Source organism: Diabrotica virgifera, chromosome 5 (genome assembly GCF_917563875.1).
Source record: "Diabrotica virgifera virgifera chromosome 5, PGI_DIABVI_V3a".
Lineage (NCBI taxonomy): Eukaryota > Metazoa > Arthropoda > Insecta > Coleoptera > Chrysomelidae > Diabrotica > Diabrotica virgifera.
The window spans coordinates 50,109,452-50,125,045 of NC_065447.1; the positions used below are offsets into that span (position 1 = coordinate 50,109,452).

At 31.3% G+C, this 15,594-nt stretch overlaps 1 protein-coding gene across 2 annotated transcripts in view; it reads right to left on the reverse strand.

Moving 5' to 3' along the window:
• LOC114341392 (leucine zipper putative tumor suppressor 2 homolog) overlaps nt 1–15,594 on the reverse strand; it is a 621,793-nt gene that overhangs the window by 231,371 nt on the left and 374,828 nt on the right. The gene's annotated exons all lie outside the window — the stretch shown is intronic.

The following is a 15,594-nucleotide window of genomic DNA, read 5'->3' on the forward strand; positions in this document are numbered from 1 at the left end:
TTGTTTAAATAATTAAAAGTGGGTCATTTTTGCAAAAAATTACTTTATTAACTGCTGAGGTCATTCAATTACTAATGAAGGTATATAGGATTGTTTTCTGCAAAGTTGAAGGGTGAATCTTTCACATAAGACTTACTAAATTAAATTTGACCCCCTATTTATTTAAATAATTATACATAAAACTTTAAAAAGAAAATTTGCAAAAAAATATTTTTAGCGTTTTAAATAAGAACTATAAAATATCTTGTTTTACAGGAGAAGTTGCGCTATGTTATCAGTATTAACAAAAAAAACTGGTCAAAAAATATTTAATATTTTTTGAGATATTGAATTTGTTTATTTAATGTTACTCTCTTTTCAATTGCAAAAACGCGGTTGTTGCCAAAGAAATATTCACCTTTATTAAATCTTATTATTTTTATTTTTATATATATTTTCGATAAATGTATTGATGAATTCAAATTTCAATTAAAATTCCCCCTAAAATGGCATTTGAAAATTATTCAAATTTGTTTATAATTTGTTTTTTTAATAACTTCGCGGGGATTAAATATATTGAAATGCAGTTTCGATAATTGGGTTCCTGGGAAATTTTCACTAATTAACAAATTTTTTTGTCTTTTTCCTTTTCTTTTTTTTTTCTTGGAGTTATATTACTACGGGCCCTTTTAGGGTTAAGTTTTATTAAGAATATCGAATCTCTAAGTTGTAGATTATAGACCTAAAAATATTAAGATTGGTCTAAAATCACTTATATAAAATGTGGCTACTTACTGAGTTACAGGGTGTGTATTTAATAATTTAAAAATTATTTTCACCAAGTACTTTCAAACTATTTGACGTATCCTTAACATACTTGGCAGATAGTGTGGGTACTATACAGTCTACTAAAGTGTGATAAATAAAAGTTTCTAGCTACTACCAGAGGCGTACGATAGAGGATAGTTAATGGTTGACCCTTCCTAAATTCTACGCCACTGAGGGAATTACTATTTTAGTGAAATTTTTCGACTCTCCAATACTTTCTATGTAAATAATATACTCTTTACTGGTAAAGAGTAAGTCATTAGTTTTCGAAATATTGGACGTTAAAAATGAAACGGCATAGTTATTTTGATTAATTCATTCATTCATTTTAAACTTCCAATGGGGTGTATTCTGTAACATTTCCGTTAAATTTAAGAGGCCTCTAAAATTTAACTTTTAACTGTCCTCTAAAACTTTTCGGTTAGATTGTCATTCTGTAAACACATATTATAGAGGACCGCTAAAATAATATTATTTTAGAGGAATCCTCTAAAAGGTTTTGGAACAAATACGGCAACGTCGCACGTTGATCGTTTTGAACTACTTTTAACCTAGAAATTGACCGAAAACTGACTGTTAGAGGCCAAAAACCTTAAGAAGAAGAAGAAAATGACAGTTTCCTAGAAAATAATACTTATTATATTTAATTATTTTTTAGTAAAACTCATATTTTCCAATTAAACATTTTTATTTATAAAGTTATACATTAAAATATTGCTGAAAAAATGCATATCTTATTTTTTCTTCTCCCCTTCGACACAATTTTGGTCAAATGGTCTATTTTCAATAACATTAAGGTCATCTTATTAATCTGCATCTGGTTATAAACCTTCTGAAACTTTACCTTTGTAATCATTTGGTACGTTTTGTAATGTTCCACAATAACTTTAAATAATTTTACCTGCATTAATAGGATTGAATTGCTTTGACAAACATCTTTGACTTCCAACACTTTTTCAATAACATTTCTAGGTACTTAGGTAGGTATTACCTACTTCCTTTGAAATGGTAATTGTAGTTATTTACTTTCAGGTCAATTATTTACTTTGTGTTTATGTTGTAATCTGAAATCAGCTCTACAAAAAGAAACAAACATTTGAATTTTGTTAAATTATAGGTGTAGTGTGTCAATTGTAAAGTAAAAATGAGACTTACCTTTCATTATTATTTATTAAGTACTTCTTCACCAAATACATTATAAAAAGCCATTTTCCATTTTTAAATATTTATCTCCAGTATAATACAAGAATAACAAAGTACTATTCATACAAACATAACCCAACAAAAATAATCAAACCACATTTAACGGACTGCTAAAAATTTAGCGGGTACGTTTTGACATCCTCTAAAATATTTTTATTTAGAGGGAGTTGTAACGGTTTAGGTTATGATTTTAACGGATGTATGATTTACAGAATACCAAAATATTTTTAGCGGGCGCTAAAATTTTAGAGGCCACTAAAATTTAACGGAAGTGTTACAGAATACACCCCAATATCTCTCAAACTGATGACTTTATCGATACCAATAAAGTTATTTACATACAAAGTATTGGAGAATCGAAAAATTTCGCTAAAATAGAAATTCACTCAGTGGCGTAGAATTTGGGAAGGGTCAATCATTCACTATCCCTTGTCGTACGCCTCTGGCACTAGCTAGAAACGTTTATTAATCACAATTTATTAGGGTGTATATTAGCCACTCTTTCTACCAAGTATGATAAGGATACGTCAAATAGTTTTAAAGCACTTGGTAACAATAATTTTTAAATTTTCAAATAAAACTCAGTAAGTAACCACATTTTATTTAAGAGAATTTAGTTAATCTTAATATTTAGAGGTCTAAAATCTACAACTCAGAGATTCGACATTCTTAATAAAATTTAACCCTAAAAGGGCCCGTAGTAATATAACTCGAAGAAAAAAAACGACAAAAACATTTTGTTAATTAGTAAAAAATTCTCAGGAACCCAATTAACGAAACGGCATTTCAAAATACTTAATCCCCGCGACGATATTAAAAAAAAAACAAATTATAAACAAATTTGAATAATTTACAAATGCAATTTTAGGAGGGAGTTTAATTGAAATTTGAATTTATCAATACATTTTTCGAAAATATTAATTAAAAATAAAAATATTGAGATCTTAAGCAGGTGAATATTTCTTTGGCAATAACCGCGTTTTTGCAATTGGAAATATAGTAACATTTAATAATCAAATTCAATATCTCACAAAATATTAAATATTTTTTGACCAACTTTTTTTTGCTTAATACTAGTAACATAGCGCAACTTATGCCCGGTTGCACCAACAGATCTTAAGCTTAAGTCGAGAATATCATAAGAATTAATATAATATAATTATAATATAATTCAATAAGAATACCATAATATAATAATAGATATAATTGATAATAAGGTAAGAATCAAAAATTATGGTGCAACGTAAGTGATACTCAAGGAGGCCCTATCTATAAGTACAGCTTAGCTAAGCTGGAGCTTAAGATCTGTTGGTGCAACCAGGCATAAGTCTGTAAAATAAGATATTTTATAGTGCTTATTTAAAACGCCAAATTTGTTTTTAAAGATTTATATACAATTATTTAAATAATTAGGGGGTCAAATTTAATTTAGTAAGTCTTGTGTGAAAGATTTACCCTTCAACTTTGCAGAAAAAATTCCATAGACCTTCATTAATAAGTTTAAAGCAGTTTAAAAAGTATTTTTTTTGCAAAAATGACCGCTTTTTAATTATTTAAACAATGATCCTCTTGCATGATGTGGATACTTTCTTGAAAATATCTTTTGTACCCACCTAAACTTTGATATAAAATTTGTTTTAAAACATATAAAATGTGTACGAATTTACATTTTGACTTTTTTATTTTATTAGGCTATACACGGAAGTAAAAAACTTGATTTGTATAATCATCATCATCATCTTGGTGCTACAGCCCTTAGAGGGCCTCGACCTTCTCAAGCTTTCTACGCCATTCTGTTATGTACCTTGCTTGCATTTTCTAGTTGCCGACTCCGATCTTCTCGGCATCTTGTGTTACCCCGTCCATCCACCTCAGCTTTGGTCTTCCCCGTCTTCTCATTCCCACGGGTTGCGCTGTTAGAATCTTTTTTAGCATGTTTGATTCAGGGGCCCGGGCTACATGTCCTGCCCACTACAGACGATTTCGTTTAATTATAGTGGTAATATCTTTTCCACCAAACGTATGCTTGTATATATTCTGCAGTTCATAGTTATATCTACGCCTGCATATTCCGCTCTCACAGACCGCTCCGAATATCTTGCGTAGCACCTTTCTTTCAAAAATCGATAGAGCGGATTCATCTGTTTGAGTTAGCGTCCATGCCTCTGATCCATATGTGAGAACGGGGACTATCAATGTTCTATACAGCCTTATACGAGTTTTTTGAGACAGACATTTGTTAGCTAAGTACTTTGATAGACTATGATAACACCTGTTTGCAATTATTATACGTCTTTTTATTTTCCCTGATGTATTATTATTGGGGTTAACCGATGTCCCTAGATATATGAACTCTTTGACCGCTTCGAAGTTCTGGTCATTGACCATTTTGTAAAAAAGTCATCCAAATGGAATAACACAGAACGTTTTCGATCTAATCAGATCATCCTCAGTGCCTAGAATGAAGTATTTTCACGTTAGAATGAAAGCAAAAGATTAAAATTGTGACTGTTAATAAAAATGTGGTAAATATTTACATTCTGTGTAGTAAGTGAAACTAGCACACTATTTGAATTTTTGACATCAAAAATATATGGTTTTTGATTTCATTTTTATTTAATTAAATTAGTATTGCGACCCTAGGTCGATTTTAACGGATTTTGATATACTTAAAGAGCAATATGGCTTCCTTTCTAGAGTAAACCACAGTGGTGCTTGTCAATTAGACTTGCACAGACCGAATGAATTAAATGAGGAAGAGAAAACTAAAAAAGAGTACTTTGTAAGAACGTAAGAAGTTATACTTCTATTATTATGATTTCAACGAAATAAATATATTTTAAACAGAGTAATTGTATTTTTGTTTAAATATTAAACTAACTTCAATACTTCCTCCTCGAAATTACTCTTTCCTTGATGAATCGTAGAAAATATAAAAAAACGTGAGATTTTCTACACAAATTTTTATTATTCTTTTAATCATATTTTAATAATAATTATCCTATTCCCAACGAAGACAAATGCAAAGACACAAAAACTAAAATAAATATATTTACTAAAAACACCAATATATTTTTTCACACTTTATTTGGACTGATAACTTGAAAGATTTAGCAACTAACTTCATAATGTCGGTATTTGCGTACTTAATACTGTATAACTTCAAAAATGTCAAGATTGACATGACAAAGTAGTCAGGTTTTGGTTATTATTCAAAAATTAATGTAGTTTTTGATTTGAATTTAGATATACTGTCTGAATTATTATTAATTGACTTTATTTTAATTTATATGAATAATTTTATAATAAATCTCTATTAATGAAAGAAAGGGTTGACGTAATAAAATTATTGAAAAGTAAAATTTTTGCAACTGAAGCTATGATAAGTGGGAGGAAAAATTAATTAAGTTAGAGAATCCTAAGTTAGTAATAAAGAATACTTTAGTCCCCCTGAATAAGTCATTATTTTCCCCCCATAACTTGGAAAATATCGGCCGCACGGAAATTTTTTTAAGAAAGAATGTGTAAGAAATTGCAATTATTGCAACGATTTAACTCCATACCATTTTAGATTCCTCTGTAACCATTTACCGCAAGATCTTACGCTAGAACGATTGAAAGAAATAAAAATTGTATAAAATGTAATTTTATCCATTTTTGTTTATGTACAGGGTTATTCACTATATTTTGACCCCCCTGTAAACTGCCTTATTTACAGAATTTGAAAAAAATGTATAATACAAAAGTTATTCGATTTTTAAATTATGATTTTTTGACATATGTATCGTACTAGTGACGTCATCCATTTGAGCGTGATGACGTAATCTACTATTTTTTTAAATAAGAATAGGAGTCGAGTGCTAGCTCATTTGAAAGGCTATTTAATTCCCTATTCAGTAAGATAAACACTAACATGATTCAAAACGGTGTTCAAAAAATTTTTTTTAATTAAATTAATTGACACAAAACGAAGAATGTATGTAATTTATTTAATTTAAAATACATTTTACTGCTGTTAGAAAACAGAAATAAAAGTTTATTGCACAAATAATTGATTTTTCCACAAATATGCACAAATTGATTTTTGCTTAACTTCAATGTTCAAACTGCCAAGAGGCAGATGGGTGGCAGCTTGAACATTGAATTTGAGTGAAAATAATTTAAACATTTATTTCTGTTTTTTGACAGCAGTAGAATGTATTTTTAATTAAATAAATTACATACATTCTTCTTTTTGTCTCAATTAATTTAATTATTTTTTTTGGACACCCTGTATAATTAATCATGTTAATGTTTATACATATTACTGAATAGGGAATTGTATAACCTTTCAAATGAGCTAGCACTCGACCTATATTCCTATTTTAAAAAATAGTCGATTACGTCATCACGCCCAAATGGATGACGTCACTAGTACGATATTATGTCAAAAAATCATAATTTAAAAATCGAATAACTTTTGTATTTTACATTTTTTTTCTAATTCTTTAACTAAAGCAGTTTATAGGGGGGTCAAAATATAGTGAATAACCATGTACAATTACGTCGTAAAGTAATAGATAATAAACGAGATACAATTCAATAATTATCCCCCCCTTCCGATTTTCCCCGTAATTCGAAAAATATTGCCTGTATAAAAAAATTGTAATGAATAAATTGTAGGAAATCGCATTTGCAACAATTTCAGTTTTTACCATTTTTCTCGAAAAGTTGAAAATGGTGGAGATATTGGGCAAAAACAGTTTTCCTTTAATCAAGATGGCGGCTAATGCAACGGCGGAACTCAGTCGCGATTTTAAAATTACACTACTATTAACCCCCTGTAAATGTTAAGATAATACAATTTCGAGCAGCTCGTCAGGCAAGGCTAGACCTTTCTTTCGTCTAACCCTACTGGACTATTACGAATTCTAAATCTATGGGAATCACTTCTATGGTTGAAAACATAACCTTATTTCGTATAATAAAATTATACCTACAAATTACATTACCATAAAACGAATCGTGATTACTATGATTTGCCTGTAAAGTATGGTATTATGTATAAATACACTGACTTTTACAGATAATTGTATACTTACATAATGTCCAGTAGCACGATTATTTGATAAAACACAGTCAAATGTATCAATGAGTCACAGAAACAAGGTTCACGTGGTCAAGCAACAAGTAATTATGGAGATAGGTTCTGTTATCATCAATTAGCTTATATTTGTCTACTGCTGAACTTAGGCCTCCCAAAAACCTTTCCGCTTGTTTCTTTCTTGAGCTTCTTGCTATCAATTCGGAGTGAGAAGCTTTATATCCTCGATTCATCTATTCAGTGGGCGTCTTCTGCATCAAAAATTGCTCTAGTCAATCTATTATCCGACAGTCTGGCCCAACACTATTTCTTCTTCTTCTTGTAGTGCCTATCCGTTTCGGATATTTTCGACCACGATGGCAATCTGTACTTTACACACTGCTGGTTGGAAATGATTTATGGTTGTTGAGTCGAAACACGTTTTTCAGCCAGGAAATCCTTTGCCTTCCTGGTCCTCGTTTAGGTTCTACTTTTCCCTATAAAATTATTTGCAGCAATCCACATCTTTCACTGTTCCTCAAGATGTGACCGAGGAATTCCATTTCGGCTATTTTTATTGTGGTTCATATAGCTGTTTTTCTTTTTGTATTCCTAATAAAACTTCCTGATTGGTAACGTGGTTGGTATAAGATATCTTGAGGATTCGACGACGAAATACATAAAATTCAAATTTGTTTCATCATCATTGACTATACAACTCTATAACGATCAGATGGACAAGAGGTCATGAAGGCTGAACCAGAAGGATCAGGACGATATTATCCTTAGATGGAATAAAGGAATGACCGAAGATGGAAAGGTCCAATCGCCTACATTGACGGAACAATGGCCACGTTGCTCAGTCGGAAGAGATGTGGGCATGGTTCTTTGGGTTGGGCTTCTGTTACAATGAAAGGTGTTAAATGAATAAATAATGGTATGCGAATAGAGCTAATGAAACGACGATAAACAAAAGATAAATAGATAATATTAACTGATGATTTGAGTTATGGACTCTAAGAAAACGTAAATACTGAATACACAAACGAAAATATTGGGCGCCTGGTATTTTGACCAACAAATACTCAAAGGAACAATAAATAACAAAACATAACACAACATTGAAATTAGTAATTCTACTACGACAAAACACCATTGTTCTTAATCTTGAGCTGTAAATAATAAATAAAAAAGCGACATCGTACACTTTAATAAAACATTTATTAAAAACTCAATGGAATCTTAATATTCACATAATATACATAAAAGAAAGGTAAAAACGTTAGCCACAAAAATAAAAATTAAAAAATAATCATTTAAACATGGTTAACAAATTGCATTTACACACGTAAAAAAATTGATAAATGGACGATTGTGACTCTCACTATTTGAAAATGGAATTAACTGAAGTTAATAAACATTATCTATAAAGTTTAAAACTATAGAAAAGTAAAATAGTTTCTTAAAAAAGCTTATCTATAAAAAGATCATAATTAGTCATATTTCGTCCATTTCTAAATATAGTAACAAAAAGGCCTTTTTGTCTCAATAAGACTAAATACTTAAATTATACTCTAACAACAGAAATCGCATAACGTTAATTAAAGAAATTAACTATATAAAAACATACTTCAAATTCACTGTAAATGTCAAAAACATTAAGCGAAAACGCCTATATAATCTTGCATTAGAAATTTATGCGAAAGTAAATGTCTATATTTCTTTTTTTATCCAAAACGGCAATGACCTAATATATTAAGTAGGTCTCTCAACTTTACGCAAATAGCATATTTATGGTAGCTATGTTATCTCAGGCAAACAAAAATAAACCAAAATAGTTCACTCACTCAAACAGGTAGAGAAATGCTCCCTTCGTAGGCCGGCTGGCCCATGAGGCGCTAAAGATGAATACGAAGAAATTCGACTATAGATACAGTCGAGAGAAGAACAGCGCTAATAATGCATAAAGCAAACTTGGAAGGTGGAAGGTGGAAGGTGGACCCTTTAAAAAATATAATAACGCAATTGTATTGGAGGCATTTATAAAAGATTGTTTTTTTTTAAACTTACCGACACAAGTCTGGTCTACCAAACCTATGGCCACACGCCGATAGGGACTCTAAGATCCAATCAGTTAAGATAAAAGCGTGAAATGAAGGGGGACTAGACCAAAATCTACACTGGGAAAACGTAAACGTTACAACCCATGGTGGGTCTTGGCCTGTTCTAGAATCAGCTTCCATTCCTTCCTATCCTTCGCCTTGGTTCTCCAATTTCGTACTGCTAACACTCGTAAGTCGTCTTTTGTCGAGTTTGTAAATCATGCTCTGGGTCTGCCTCTTTTCCTCACTCCATCCGGTCTTTGGTTAATGTGTTTTGACGGTTCCATCTCGTTCATTCTCTGTAAGTGGCCTAGTTACCGCAGCCTGTTTATTTTTATGAACCACCAACACTAGGTTCACTATAAAAGCGGTATAACTCAAAATTATAGCGTCTACGCCATAATGCGTTCTCCTGCACGCTTTTATAAGTATGTCTGAGGATTTTACGTTCAAAACAACCTAAACGTTCTTAATTGGTTTTTGAACTTATACTTCTTTAGGCGCGATTTCATTGAGGGTGAAATTTTATTAATCTGCGCGCATGCGCACACCGACAGTATGGTATTAGTCGTTATACGGGCTCTGATTGGGTGTTGAAATGATCTGTCAATAATTGTTCAATATGGAGGTTATCGGTAAACAAAATATTGTATATATTAGTTTTTATTGTTGTGGGGACAGAAATAAAATCAAATTTATAATTATGGTGACTTTTTAAATAGTTTTGAAAAGCCGCAGGTACGTAATTCTAAATGTTTCAGGTGTATTCCAATAAAAAATTATCTTCATACCTATATATTTGGAAAATGTAAAAAAACTAATGTAGTTACCTATTAGTAGGCAATGCTTTAATTTACATAATCTGATTACGAACAAACTTTCTACAAATCTTCATCTAATATATCGTTTTCTTACTCTATATTTTGTTGTATTTTAATTCGACAAAAATCAAACTAATAATTTGATTAAATTCATATAAATAAACAAAAAGTCATGGTATAAACGTTTAGTTTGTGTATATTCCCACATGAAGTATACGCGAATGTGGTGCAGTGGGAAATCGCTTCGACTTTCGTACGGCGCGATAGACGTGAAGTGGGTTCAAGCCCCAAGCAAGTTGTTATTTTTTTATTTTTTTATAGATTTTATGATTGTAAGTATATTATTATATAATTTTTTTCAGAAAATACGTATTTAATTAAAATTTTTGGCAAAAATTATTGTTCAGAAATCATTTGTGGCATTTTTCAATGTGTTTGTGTGTGTTTTATTCTTTTATTTTTTTAATTTCTGGTATTGTTTTAATAAAAATTTTTGGAAACTAGTAGAGAAACTGTTTAAAGTATATTGATTTCGTTGAAATCATATAATAGAAGTATAACTTCTTACGTGCGTACAAAGCACACACATTCTTTTTTTGTAATCATCCACGTTTCCGACACGTACAGTTGAGTACCTGAATCTTTACCCGTGCGTCATCATTTAAAGCATACGAAATAAGTCGATAATAAGTCGGAAATTGAAATTTACTAAACGCAACAGCAAGTCACTTACTGTCATTTCTGTTGCGTTTAGTAAATTTAAATTTCCGACTATCATCGACTTATTTCGTATGCTTTAAATGATGACGCACGGGTAAATATTCAGGGACTCAACTGTAACTATCTATTTGCTAGATACTTCTGTCGATTTCTGCAGTTATTGTGTTACTTTGACTGATTTGTGACCCTAGATACATATACAGGGTGTCCAGAAACTCTACCGACAAACGAAGACAGGAGATTCCTCAGATAATTTTAAGACAATTTAACCCAATTCACCTAGTCCGAAAATGCTTCTTAAGGGAGCTAGAGCTCTTCGAAGTCATGAAATTAGTTTTTCTTAAATACCTCCAGAACGCTTCTATTTAGAAAAACTAAAATTGGTATACATATTTACTTTTCCGAGATGAATCCATTCCATCCATTGCAAATTTCTAGTACCGGTCATAGGCGTGCGTTTTGGGTAGAGCAACGGGTATTTTATCGCATAACTTTTTTGTCCTTAACTTTTATGCATTTTTGACACCGGATTATTAAATTGTGAGGTATTCTATTACTAAAAGGTACTCTTAATTTAAGTCGGTAGGACACACCGTTTTCTAGAAAAATCGATTTGAAAGTTTTTCGTTTTTGGAACTTGAAAAAAAATTGAAAGAACTTTTCAACAAAAGACGAAGTATTTTACCAACATAAAGTAAGAGTAACTTTAAGTACTCGAATACCTCATAATTTAATAATCTAGTGTCAAAAATGCTCAAAAATTCAAGCCAAAAAATTATGCTATAAAATAACTGTTGACCTACCCAAAACGGACGTCTATGACCAGTACTAGAAATTCGCAATTAATGAAATCGATTTATCTCTGGAATATAAATAAATGTACCAGTTTTCGTCTTTCTAAACAGTTTTTTTTTGAAATTTTTTTTTTAATTCAAAATGCGAAAAGTTTTCAAATCGATTTTTCTAGAAAACGGTGTGTCCTACCGATTTAAAACAAGAGTACCTTTTAGTACTAAAATACTTCCCAATTTAATAATCCAGTATCAGAAATGCATAAAAGTTAAAGATAAAAAGTTATGCGATAAAATAACCGTTGCCCTACCCAAAACGAACGCCTATGATCGGTACTAGAAATTTGCAATGGATGGATTAGATTTATATCTTGAAGGTAAATACGCGTACCAATTTTTGTTTTTCTAAATAGAAGCGTTCTGGAGGTATTTAAGAAAAAGTAATTACAAGACGCCATCTTCAAAGAGCTCTAGCTCCCTTAGGAAGCATTTTCGGACTAAGTGAATTGGGTTAAATTATCTTAAAATTATCTAAAGAATCTCCTGTCTTCGTTTGTCGGTAGAGTTTCTGGACACCCTGTATAAATGAGCTTACTTCTTCGAAAGTATATGTTCCAACCGTTAGATCTTCGGGTTTTGCTACTTGCTGAACTACCTGTCACTTCCAAATAGGTACTTTGTTTTACTAATAATTTTAATACTTTGTTTTACTAATAATAGGTACTTTGTTTTACTTTGTTTTAGTATTAACGTGTAGCCCCATTATTTTTGCTGCTGCTTTTAATGCCGTGAATGATTGGACCAGGTCCGCCTTTGTCAGGGCCCCCGCTACCATATGTGCAAAGTGTGCAATGCACACGGGCGCCACTCTTTAGGGGCGCCAAACCAGGGTCAAAAATTGAAGAAAGAAAATTGCAAAAAAACAAAAATTAATTTTAAAACAAAAGTTGAGAAATTAAATAGTATTTGGAAACACACGAAACATATTTAAATTAGGTGACAGCGATCTTTTATAACATTGTTTTGTTCTTGAAGAACGACTGACAGATCAGGATCAGGGTAATAAGGATATGTATAGACCAATGATTTGTTTAGTGAAATTAAAACGTTAAAGTTATTTTCATTGCCTGATGATACTGACCCCTTAAATATTTTGTAGTATATATTTGAAAACAATAATTTAAATGTCACCACCAAATTGCTTGAAAATTTGGATTTAGGTTCTACTTACCCTCCACTTCAAAGTTGAATTTGTGCCGTTGGTTGCTTTTGTTTGGGGGTGGATGTTACCCCTTTCTTGGTGGCGAAAAATATAAACTTAAAATAAGTCCGGAAATGGATAAACTGACTAATTATAGAAACTTTTGTTTTGTAGAGTTTTGCAACGAAATCAATACTTTTCGAGTTACTTGCGAGTGAAAATGCTCATTTATCACCAAAAAAAAAAACGTTTTTAAACGGATTTTCGCAAATAACTCAAAAGCCAAGTATTTTTCGGGTATAATATCACAAGAGAGTGAGAATAAATTGACAATAATGCGACAGTTTTTCAAAAATTTGTTGTCTGGCAATAGACACGAGAGCCCGCAGGGCTCGAGTGGCTGTTGCCCAATGACAACAAATTTGAGAAAAAGTGAAGCATTATTTTCTTGTTTATTCTTACTGTCGTGTGATATTCGTAAGATTATTTTTTAATACTTACATATAAAATTTAAGTCTTTATACAAAAACCGTTGATTGATGAATATACCCCCTATATTCATCAATCAACGATAAAAATAGTCAGTGACATTGATCTTAATTAATGTGACACAAATTTTTCAACTTGTCAAAGTATGAAGCACAGTTTAGCAAATATTTAGATGAAGATATTAATAAAATTTTAGTTAATTTATTTATAAATACAGTTTTATTCATGAAATAATCTTACCGAAGTAAATCGAGAGCTTAAATTTGCCTATTTGTGTTCTCCTCGTGACTTCTTCTTCTTTAGTTTAATGGCCTCCACCTACTTGAGTATTTGGCCAGCTCATCCTAGCGGAATAAGGGAAATATCCCTTATTCGCTTACAATTTGGAGTTAGTACATTGTATAATTTGCTTCTTCTTCATCTTCATTTGACAATTTGACATTAGATGCAGAACTAGAAGTATATTATGGATATTTTTTTAAATGTGACAGTGTTCAAAACTAGGAAACTGGTTGCAATTAAACAGAAAAAATCTACTTAAAAAAATGCTCACTGTACCAATGTAACAATAATCTGATTGGACAAAATTAAACACGTGATCAAAAACCTTACTATACGATTGGAAGTTAAAATCGTTAAAAAATAATAATTCAAAAAAATATTCTTATCACAAATGTAGTCTATAAAAAGACAAAAAAAGAATGGTGTATTCATGAAGTCTATAGACCAAAAGTAAAAGCAAAATTGGAGCTCATGAAAAATACGTTTTTATTCATCAAATTCCAAATCAAATATTTCAACGTAAAATAACCAAAAATGAAGCATTTTTCGGGGAAAACTTATTAAAACTTATTATGACTTCTAAACTTTAGTTTTCTACTTTATTTCAAGCACCTAGGTACGTATCTACCTACCTTCTAACAAATAAATAAACAAGCATGAACCAAAATGCCTAAGGGGCGCCAAAATCCCTTTTTGCACACAGGTGCCAGTAGCCCTGGCCTTTGTTATTGCTATGATATCGATGTCATCCGCATACGCTAGTATTTGTACACTTCTATGAATAAGGGTTCCTTTTGTTGTTATTGCAGACTCTCTAATAACTTTCTCTAGGGCAATGTTGAATAGTGGTGCCTTCTATTTAGGCTATCTCCTTGTCGCAGTCCGATCTGTGTTTGGGCAGTTCTTGATACTCCGTTCTGCACTCTAATCTTACACTTAACTGTTGAGAGGGTTGCTTTCCCCAATTTCACTCCAACTTCTGTTCGCACTAATTTCATGCAATTGATTTCAATCATCCTTATGAAGTCGATAAAGTTAAATTGATAAGTCTTGTAGGAACAATGCATTAATGTATATAGCCATGATTGAATTTTTTGTGAAAAATTGTAGGCGTGGGTTCGAAACGTAACCTATTAAAATGTGCAGGTTCACTGAAATTAGTTTATCATACATCTTACCTTTAATTTGTTGTTTAATTGATAGTTCTTCCTCTAGAATTCTTACACTTTGCGCTTATCTAACTGATAATCTGAAAAGTACTTTAATAGTAACGAAAATCTATATTTCCTAAATATTCTACTTGCCCGTCAATCATTCATTTGAATGTAGAATGTTGCTACAGAAGAAATTGACAACGAACTCTACATGTCAATTTTAATTTTAAATGTCCATAATTGCTATGTCTTGGACATTACGTCATCAGTGTTGGCGTAATGAGGTAATCGACGATTTTTTAAATGCAAACCGAGGTCACGGGTCACCTCATTTGAAAGGTCCTCTAATCGCCTTGCTGCAACGATGTATTATTCGAATATTTATTTCTACAAGGTTAACGCAAATTATTTACTTAGTTAATTATGATGAAAAAGTATGGAATAAATTCATTATTTCCGCAACAGACGACTTTTAAAATAAATATTCTTCTTCTTCTTTAAGTGCCATCTCCGCGACGGAGGTCGGCAATCATCATAGCTATTCGGACTTTAGAGATTGAAAAGTTTATTTGATGTAGGTACATCCATACTAGTCTAAGATCCGAATATAGGTCGATCTGTACCCATCTGATTGCCGGATGAAACATTGTTTTTATTAAATTTCATACAAACACAAATATTTCTAGCATCGGCTGCCTATCAAAATCGTGCCATAGCTATCCTTAAGGGGGGGGGGGGCCGTATGGGTTGAAATCAATATTTAAAGCACAATTTTTTTTTAAAGTATGGTAGAATTATTTTATTTTTAAATTAAATATGCATATTCAGTACAATTCATAGATTATTCAAGAAAAATTTCAAAGAAAAATATTGAAAAATAAGCCAACGGTGACAAATTTTTGAGATGACACCTCAAATTTTTGAGGTGACTGACAAATATATAAGTAATGACTTTTGCGGTG